Source organism: Mauremys mutica, chromosome 3 (genome assembly GCF_020497125.1).
Source record: "Mauremys mutica isolate MM-2020 ecotype Southern chromosome 3, ASM2049712v1, whole genome shotgun sequence".
NCBI classification, from domain to species: Eukaryota; Metazoa; Chordata; order Testudines; family Geoemydidae; genus Mauremys; species Mauremys mutica.
In genome coordinates, this window is record NC_059074.1 from 106515164 (window position 1) to 106523683 (window position 8520).

Below are 8520 nucleotides of genomic sequence, written 5' to 3' on the forward strand. Positions count from 1 at the left end.
TCACAAAAGTTCATTTACGCAGGTGACATCTGTTGCGATACCCAGACCTGGACGTTTCATGAGCTTGATGCCACCTTAAGCCCGGACATGATAAAGTTAACTGACTACTGTAAGACTTGGTGACTCCAGCCAAGCGTTATAAAAACAGTCTCCAGTTTGTTCCATCTTCATCATGCCAGAGCAATCCAAGAACTGAACGTTTATCTGAATGGTCAGAAGGTGAAGCATGAAGTAGAAACCGGTCTATATAGGTGTGACTTTAGACTGCACACTGAGTTACCATGCCCACCTGAAGAAGACAGCAGCTAAAGTTAAGACGCGCAACAATCTTCTTAGCAAACTGGCAGGTTCGTCATGGGGTGCTTGTGCTCCAACTTTGCGGACGTCAGCTCTTGCCACCTCATATTCGGTGGTGGAGTACTACACATGAGTTTGAAGTCGATCGTCATACACCAAACTGGTGGATATGCAGTTACATGCCGCCATGCGTATCATCTCTGGCACCCTGTGTCCGACTCCACTCCCATGGCTTTCACTCCTTCTCATATTAGACAAGAGGTTGTCACTGGCAAGTTACTGGAGAAAGTATGTGCCAACTCAAGCCTGCCACTGCACAATGACCTTTTTAAACCACCAGCTGCACATTTGCCATCATGTCGCCCATTATGGTCTCATCCGCCACGCCAGGATGTTAGAGTGGAAACACTCTGCTGAGAGGAATGGATATCTGTTATAATCCCCAACCAGTCCCTCATCGCTGACCCCACAATTTGCCTGCTTGGTTTTGACCTGCCCCATTGCCAATGGTCCCTGTGGAACAGGTTCTGGACCGGGAAAGGCCTCTGTGCAGCCAACCAGTATCGATGGGGCCTTTGTGACAGCCCTTTGTGCAGTTGTGGTGCAACACAGATGATGACACACATTGTTGATGAGTGCCTGCTGACTAGGTTCGGTGGTGGCCTAGAAGAACTGCATCATGCCACTGAAAATGCCATCGCTTGGCTAGACAACTATGCACACACTAAATAAAAAGAACAGGAGTACTTGTGGCACCTTAAAGACTAACAAATTTATTTTAGCATGAGCTTTCGTGAGCTGCAGCTCACTTCTTCGGATGCATAGAATGGAACACACAGACAGGGGATATTTATACATACAGAGAACATGAAAAGGTGGAAGTATGCATACCAACAGGCAGAAGTGAGCTGCAGCTCACGAAAGCTCATGCTAAAATAAATTTGTTAGTCTTTAAGGTGCCACAAGTACTCCTGTTCTTTTTGCGGATACAGACTAACACGGCTGCTACTCTGAACACTAAATAAAATACATTGAACTGGACACAGGTTAGGGTGTTTCTACAGAGGAGTTGGAATTGGTCAGAGAAGTAATATGGTCTTTCAAAGGGGCAAAGAAAATTACTCAGAGAGAACTACTGGTGGTCATGGGGCACCTAAAGTTTATATGCCAGGTGGTGGCTCCCAGTCAAGCATTTTGTGCTTGTCTAGCATCTGAGACCTCTGAAGTGTGAGAACCCCACCACTTTATAAGAATGACAAGGGGAATGAACAGTACTTAATTTGTAATGGAAGAGGTGCTGGGGCTCAAACAATTAGCTGCCAGGACTCAAGCAGTTTTTTACATTCATAAATGGTGCAGCAAGCCCAGAGGTACTGGGGCTATGACCCTCCAAGGCTAGAGGTGCTGGGGCTCAGCCCTGGCACAAATTAAGCACTTGGAATGAAGGAGGACTTAGAAGTGTGGGAAAGATTCCTGGAAGAGTTTAATGGGGGTTTCGATAGGGCGTTCAGACTGGTTGCTCGAGACTGAGCTGCAGATACAATCTGACTCCTTGGGAGGTATAGGTTTTGGTGTTTACTTTCAAGGTGAGTGGTGTACACAGTGGTGTACACAGAGGTGGCCAGAAAGCTGGAGGGCTCAGGGTATTACAGGGGACATCGCCTTCATCAAGTTTTTTTCCTATACTGGTGGTAGTCACTAGTTGGGAAGAAAACTTTCAGAACAAGAAAGTCTGTTTCTGGTGTGACAACCAACACATGGTGCATATTGTAAATATACAGTTGGCTAAGGGTATGTCTACACTACCAGATTAGTTCAATTTAAGTTAATTCGAATTTTTGAAATCGACCTTACAAAGTCGAATTTGTGTGTCCACACTAAGGACACTAATTCGACTTTGTGAGTCCACACTAATGGGGCAAGCGTCGACATTGGAAGCGGTGCACTGTGGGAAGCTATCCCACAGTTCCCGCAGTCCCCGCTGCCCATTTGAATTCTGGGATTTCCCCACAATGCATGCTGGGGGGAAAAATGTGTCGAGGGTGGTCTTGGGTAACTGTCATCATTCAACGTGCTTTCGGACGTCTCAAGGGGAGGAGCTTACTGACTCGCTCGAATCTCAGCGAAACCAATATCCCCATTGTTATTGCAGCTTGCTGTGTGCTCCACCATCTCTGTGAGAGCAAGGGGGAGACCTTTATGGCGGGATGGGAGGTTGAGGCAAATCACCTGGCTCAGCCAGACACCCGTGCGATTAGAAGAGCCCAGCGGGAAGCGCTGTGCATCCGGGAGGCTTTGAAAGCTAGGTTCCTCAGCGAGCAGGGTAACCTGTGACTGTTCAGTTTCTTTACAGAGAAGCTGAACCTGCCCCTGTTTCAGTTACTGTTGACTGTCCTCTGCAGTTACATACCCCGTTCACCACGTTTCCCCCTTTCCAATACACGTTTAAAAATAAAGTAAATGGAACATTGTTAATGAACAACGTTTTCCTTATTAATGACTTCGCGTTAAAGGCTTGAAACAGGGACGCAGACTGTGCTGGGTAGGGTGTGCAGTGATGGAAAGACCGCTTCTACACTCGAGGAATGACAGGCTCCTGCTCCTAGAGCGGTCTGCAGTGCTGGACTGGTTGTTTCAACAGAGCCTGCCAACCCTCCTTTTCGGGACTCTGTGTGCGGGGGCTATGTGACCTTGTGGCGGGGGAGGAGGGTTACAGATTCCCCTGCTGCGTGGTTCTGTGGTCCAGGACAAGGACTGCTGCATATGATCTGTAACCGCCTTCCCCCGCCACAAAGTCATGTAACCCCCCCCCCTCCACAGAACATGAAAAGCACCTCCCAGACCAACAAGGGTGCCTAACTGACTGCATTGTGTGTGGGACCTGCTGTTGATCCTGCCCCCGTGTCTGTGCCCTGGTAATGGTGACTGTCCTATGCAATTACCAACCCCCTTCCCCACCCCCTTCACACAAAGTCTTTTTTAAAAAAAATGACGGAAACAGTAATTAACAGCAAGCTACTTTAATAATCAACTACACAGTTAGGGGATGAAACTGGGATTGGGGCTTGGGTGGGCCAGGAAGGGAAAGACTTCTCAACATTTAGGGAATGAGAGCTTTCGGGTAATTGAGCACTCTGCAGGGGTGCAATGACAGTTTTCACGGCCCCTGGCGCCCCTCCTTCTTGTTATTTTGGGTGAGGGGGGGATGGGACTTTGTGGCAGGGGAGGGCAGTTGCAGATACAGTGCATGGGAGCTCTGTCCTCCTGCCTGCGGTCCTGCAGAACATCCACAAGGCGCCGGAGCGTGTCCGTTTGCTCCCTCATTAGTCCAAGCAGCATTTGAGTCGCCTGCTGGTCCTCTTGACGCCACCTGTCCTCCCGTTCGCTGTGTGAGTGCTGGTACAGAGAGAGGTTCTCCCTCCCGGGGCATTTCCTGTGTGGCTGGTCAGAGCATCCAACCTTGGACTGCTGTCCAGAGCGTCAACAGAGTGGTGCACTGTGGGATAGCTCCCAGAGCTACTAAGGTCGATTTCTGTCCACACATAGCCTAATTCGACATAGCAATGTCGAATTTAGCGCTACTCCCCTCGTCGGGGAGGAGTACAGAATTCGAACTAAAGAGCCCTCTATGTCAAATTAAATGGCTCCCTGGTGTGGACGGGTGCACGGTTAATTCGAATTAACGCTGCTAAATTCGAATTAAAGTCCTAGTGTAGACCAGGCCTAAGACTGCTTGATAATCAGGCTGCTGAGGGGATTCATTTTGCACCGCCTGTGGTTTAACATCCTTTTTCATGCAGGACATGTCTCAGGAATGGATAATGGTGTTACCAATGATTTCTTGATTTCAGAATGACAGATTCTGGGATCTTGCCCTGTTGGCCAGCAGGGATCTGTGGACCATGCCTGAACAACTCTTGCTCATGACAGCTGTGGGACTAGTTGAGGAGTTGGTTGCACTGTGGACTGTGAGGGCCTATAATGCCAGCCTTTCAGAGTTAGTGGGATTTAGGGACTTAGTGTGGGTAGCTCATACCTACATACCAGGTAATGCAATTTGTGGTGCCTTTAACCTATCATGGGTTGGCTCCCTCCACTATCTCTGGCCGGCTAGCAGATCTGTCCTACTGGAGCAGATTGGCTGGTTTCCCAGACTCATGCAGGCATTTCATAGTATGGAAATGTTAAGCAGGGTGGTCCAGGAGGGGTGGGCGCCAGAGAGATGACAGGTTACCCATAACACTGGAAACCCTGACAGAGTTATCAAGGGCTCTGTCATGGGTCTGCAGCTATGAGAGAAAGAGGCCATTTTATAAGGCAGCATTTGTTGTTGCCTTATTTGGTGCTTTGAGAATGAGTGAGCTGGTGCCTGGGGCAGCTGCAGACAGGTCCCAGCATGCATAAATGTAACAGATGTGCAACATGGTGTCCTTGCACTTAAAGTACTCAAAAACAGACCAGAAGGGAAGGGGGGCTTATGGTGTTGAAAGAATGTGAAGACAAGCACTTGTGCCCCATAAAGGCAGTGAGCCTTTCTAAAAATGCAGGGCCTGTAGCCACGCCTCCTGTTCATGCATGGTGATGGCAGCTTCCCGACAAGGTACCAATTCAGCACAGTACTGAAAAAACCCTTGTGCTACTGCAGTCCTGACCCGAGTGAACTTGGTATTCATTTTTTCAGGATTGGAGCAGCAATGTCCGGTGGCTGCAAGGGGTTTTGGCCCATGGCAGGTGCAGGAAAAAGGGCACTAGAAATCAAGGATTTATGTCCACACCAAGGAAAAGATGTCAGGGAACGACAAAATGTAACTAACCCAATTTGCTCATTTGTTTTAGAAGCTACCCAGAGCATACATAATATCTGGATTTGCGGCACTCTATAGTACATTGGGCCCACAAAAGGACAGTCAAGATGGCAGCTGGATCTCAGCTGGGCTTCAGGGTCAAAGCTGTTCGCATCCAAAAGAGGCATGCAATGGGATCAGCTCATGCCACTTCTGCACTCACTGATAGGCTAGGATTGGGAGCAGACCCAGCTCTTCTGGGCAAGGCTAGAAAGAAAGTAAATAGGGAGATCACCAAGATATTCCTGGAGACAAGGGGGTTCAGTGTTACAGCATAGGGATGTCCGCTACAATTGGCCTGAAGTTTTCAGGGATGATAGCATACATTTGTCAGATGGAGGTGTTCACATATGACTATGGAACATGAGGGCATGGATTGGGCAGGTGGTGTGTGATACCAGGCAGCGTCGTTGGGTGGGAGAGTGACTAAGCTAGTTGCTGGCGCCCCCTGTGGCCAGTTTTCAATGTAGTTAAGAGAATAAAATGAACAGTGCCTAGAGATAAAAGACCTGGGATTTTGTGATGGGATAGGATGAGACCTTGTGGCCTTTGCAGGCTGAGGTCAGACGGTGTGGCTCTTACAGACTGAGGTCCCCACCCTGCTGCACCCTCTGTCCCCCTCAGGATGGGGAGAGTGCTAGGCTTCTGAGATAGCTGAGTTTTTGGGGAAGGCTGAGGAGAGCCTACCCTGAGCTAGTTATATCATAAGGAGCCCTGTAACCTCCACACTGGAACCAGTGACATACCTGGTATGGTAGAGTATGGGTGATGGGTGGGTAGTGCCCCGCCCCAGTGTTAAAATTGAATATAAGTTGTGACCTGGTGCTTAATACCATGTATGTGTCTGTCCTCATTTTGCTGCTGTGTCCATATCAGTGTATTTTATGGACCTAGATGGGGAGAGGTTTAAACTGGGATTCTGTCTCAGTTAAAGAGAGAAAGGGGTATAGCTTAATGAGGTGAGAGGTTGTAAATTCTTACTTGACTTATCTTGGGTTATGAGGAGAAGATTGTGCCCTGTAGAGTGAACACCTTGTAGAGATCCAGGGAATGGATATTTTATATGCTGATTCCAGTACCACTTACCACTGTACCGCTTAGGTAAACTGTGACCTGTATCCAATCTCACCTGAAACTGAGGAGACCAGACTGTTAACCCACCAAGGACTGGAATGCTGCTAGCTATGAGTATCCCCAGACTTTTGTTTTCTGACAAGGCTCTGAAGTGTTTGGAAAAGAACTGAGATGCTGCTATTCTTCTCTAGTGCTGAAGAGACGGGGGCATAATAGAGCTATACACAATATTACCTCAGGATCCTCCTCGCCTCTTATTAATGTGCATGTGAATCAACGGATTGTTTGAAAGCCTACTGCCTTTGTCTCTTTTTTGTTAGATGGTAATGACCAAGATTTCTTCCATGCTGGTGGCAGTGAAGGCAAATTAATGAAAGATTTCTACATAGCTCTTAAGAGCAAAAGTCTGCAGAGATCTGAGGGAAGTTTGCGCTCGAGATGCAAATGACAAGCCTTCATCCATTTCCCATATGAGCCTGTACACACATTATTATAAGAATAACTGGATTCTTTTAGAAGGCCACCTAAATCAGAATGACCAGAAGGTGAGATTAAATGGATTAATAATGTACATTGAGTGAGGAAATTTATCTATTTATTTTAAAGATAGACATTTTTATGGTGCTTATCACTCTGGATAAAGATACATCGAAATACCTCTAAGAAGTAGAGGTTGCTGGCTCTCTCTTATTAAGCTGTTTGCATTGATATGGTTCTGGGGCTTTAGCCATTCTGAGAGGATGTCATTATGTCATGGTTATTTGGGGAAATGCTAGCTTAAGCAGTTGTCTTGGTGCATATATGTTAAAGTTTTTAAAGTTAATTGTCAATCCTACCTTGAAAGTAACATGGTTAATATTGGATATGGCTGAGATGTCTTTCATAATGCACAAACCAGATGTAGCTTAGTTTTTAATGTGCATATTTTGCAAATAACTGTTCATGACCAACATGACCATCCTCAGTGTAATACTTCCCTCAAAACCTCTTGCTTGTATCAAATAATTCAGTACTAGGGACCAAATGTTTAAAAAAGGAGAGGTGTTTAGCAATAAAAGCCAGAGTTTAGCAATAAAAGCCAGAAATTCCTGAATACTAATTCAAGCTGTGATGCTGACTCCCACTGAAGTCATCTATTCTTGATATCTAATCTGGGATATGGTGCAGATGTTTTGAGGCCTTGGACAAGTCATTTTCTTCCTCAGTTTCCTTACCTGTATAATAAGGATAATAATCACTACTTCACAGGGAGTAAATTTTATCCTTATGTAGAGGACAAGCACAGGGCCTATGCAATACTTGTGCCTTCACAATAAGGCTTAAGTGAGACATAAGTGGTGTTTAGGCCTAATGCTGGCTCTCTACATAGGAGAAGTAACTTTAAGTTTGTAAAGTGCTTCTAAGAGATCAGGCACAACTGACAACAACAAATATGATAGGACTGTGAGATGGATGAGGCTTCCTACAGCACCAATAAATCAGCAGGTGAAACTGATAACAACAAACATTGTCCCAATGTCACAGAGAGATATGAAAGGCTGGGGGAACGTTCCAGTGAAAATGACTGTGAGGTTCCCAGGGTTGCAAGCCAACAGGTCTAAGTGTACACATGAGAAGAACATACAGGCAAGTGGAATTGATGAGTCAGTGCTGTATGTGCAACAGAGTCTACAGACACACAAAAAACACCCTGTCATATGCCTAAGGTGGCAGGTTGTGATTCTGCAGGCCCCTAGAGGCAAATACTCATCTGAATCATGTGCTATTGTAACATCAACAGACCCTTGTCAGTGGTGGAATTGAACTCTGGACCTCTGAAGCTTAGTGTATGAGCCTGTACTGCGGGGGAGAAGGGGAACCTTTTTGGCCTGAGGGCCACATCGGGTTTCTGAAATTGTATGAAGGGCCTGTTAGGGGAGGCTGTGCCTCCCTAAAGAGCCAGGCGTGGCCCGGCCTCCTCCCCCTATCCAACCCCCCCCTTCTCACCCCCTCCCCCGTTCCTGTCCCCTGATGGCCCCCTGGGACCCCTGCCTCATCCACCCCTCCCTGTCCCCTGACCAGCCCCGAACCCCCCGCCCCTGACTGTCCCCCGCCGCCCCATCTAACCCCCCCTCCTTCCTGACTGCCTCCCTGGGACTCCTGTCCCATCCAACCACCCCTTCTCCCTAACCGCCTCCAGAACCCCTGCCCCTGACTGCCCCCCCACCCCATCCAACCCCCCCCTCCTTCCTAACTGCCCCCCTGGAACCCCTGTCCCCATTCAACTCCCTGTTCCCTGTCCTCTGACTGCCCCAACCCCTATCCA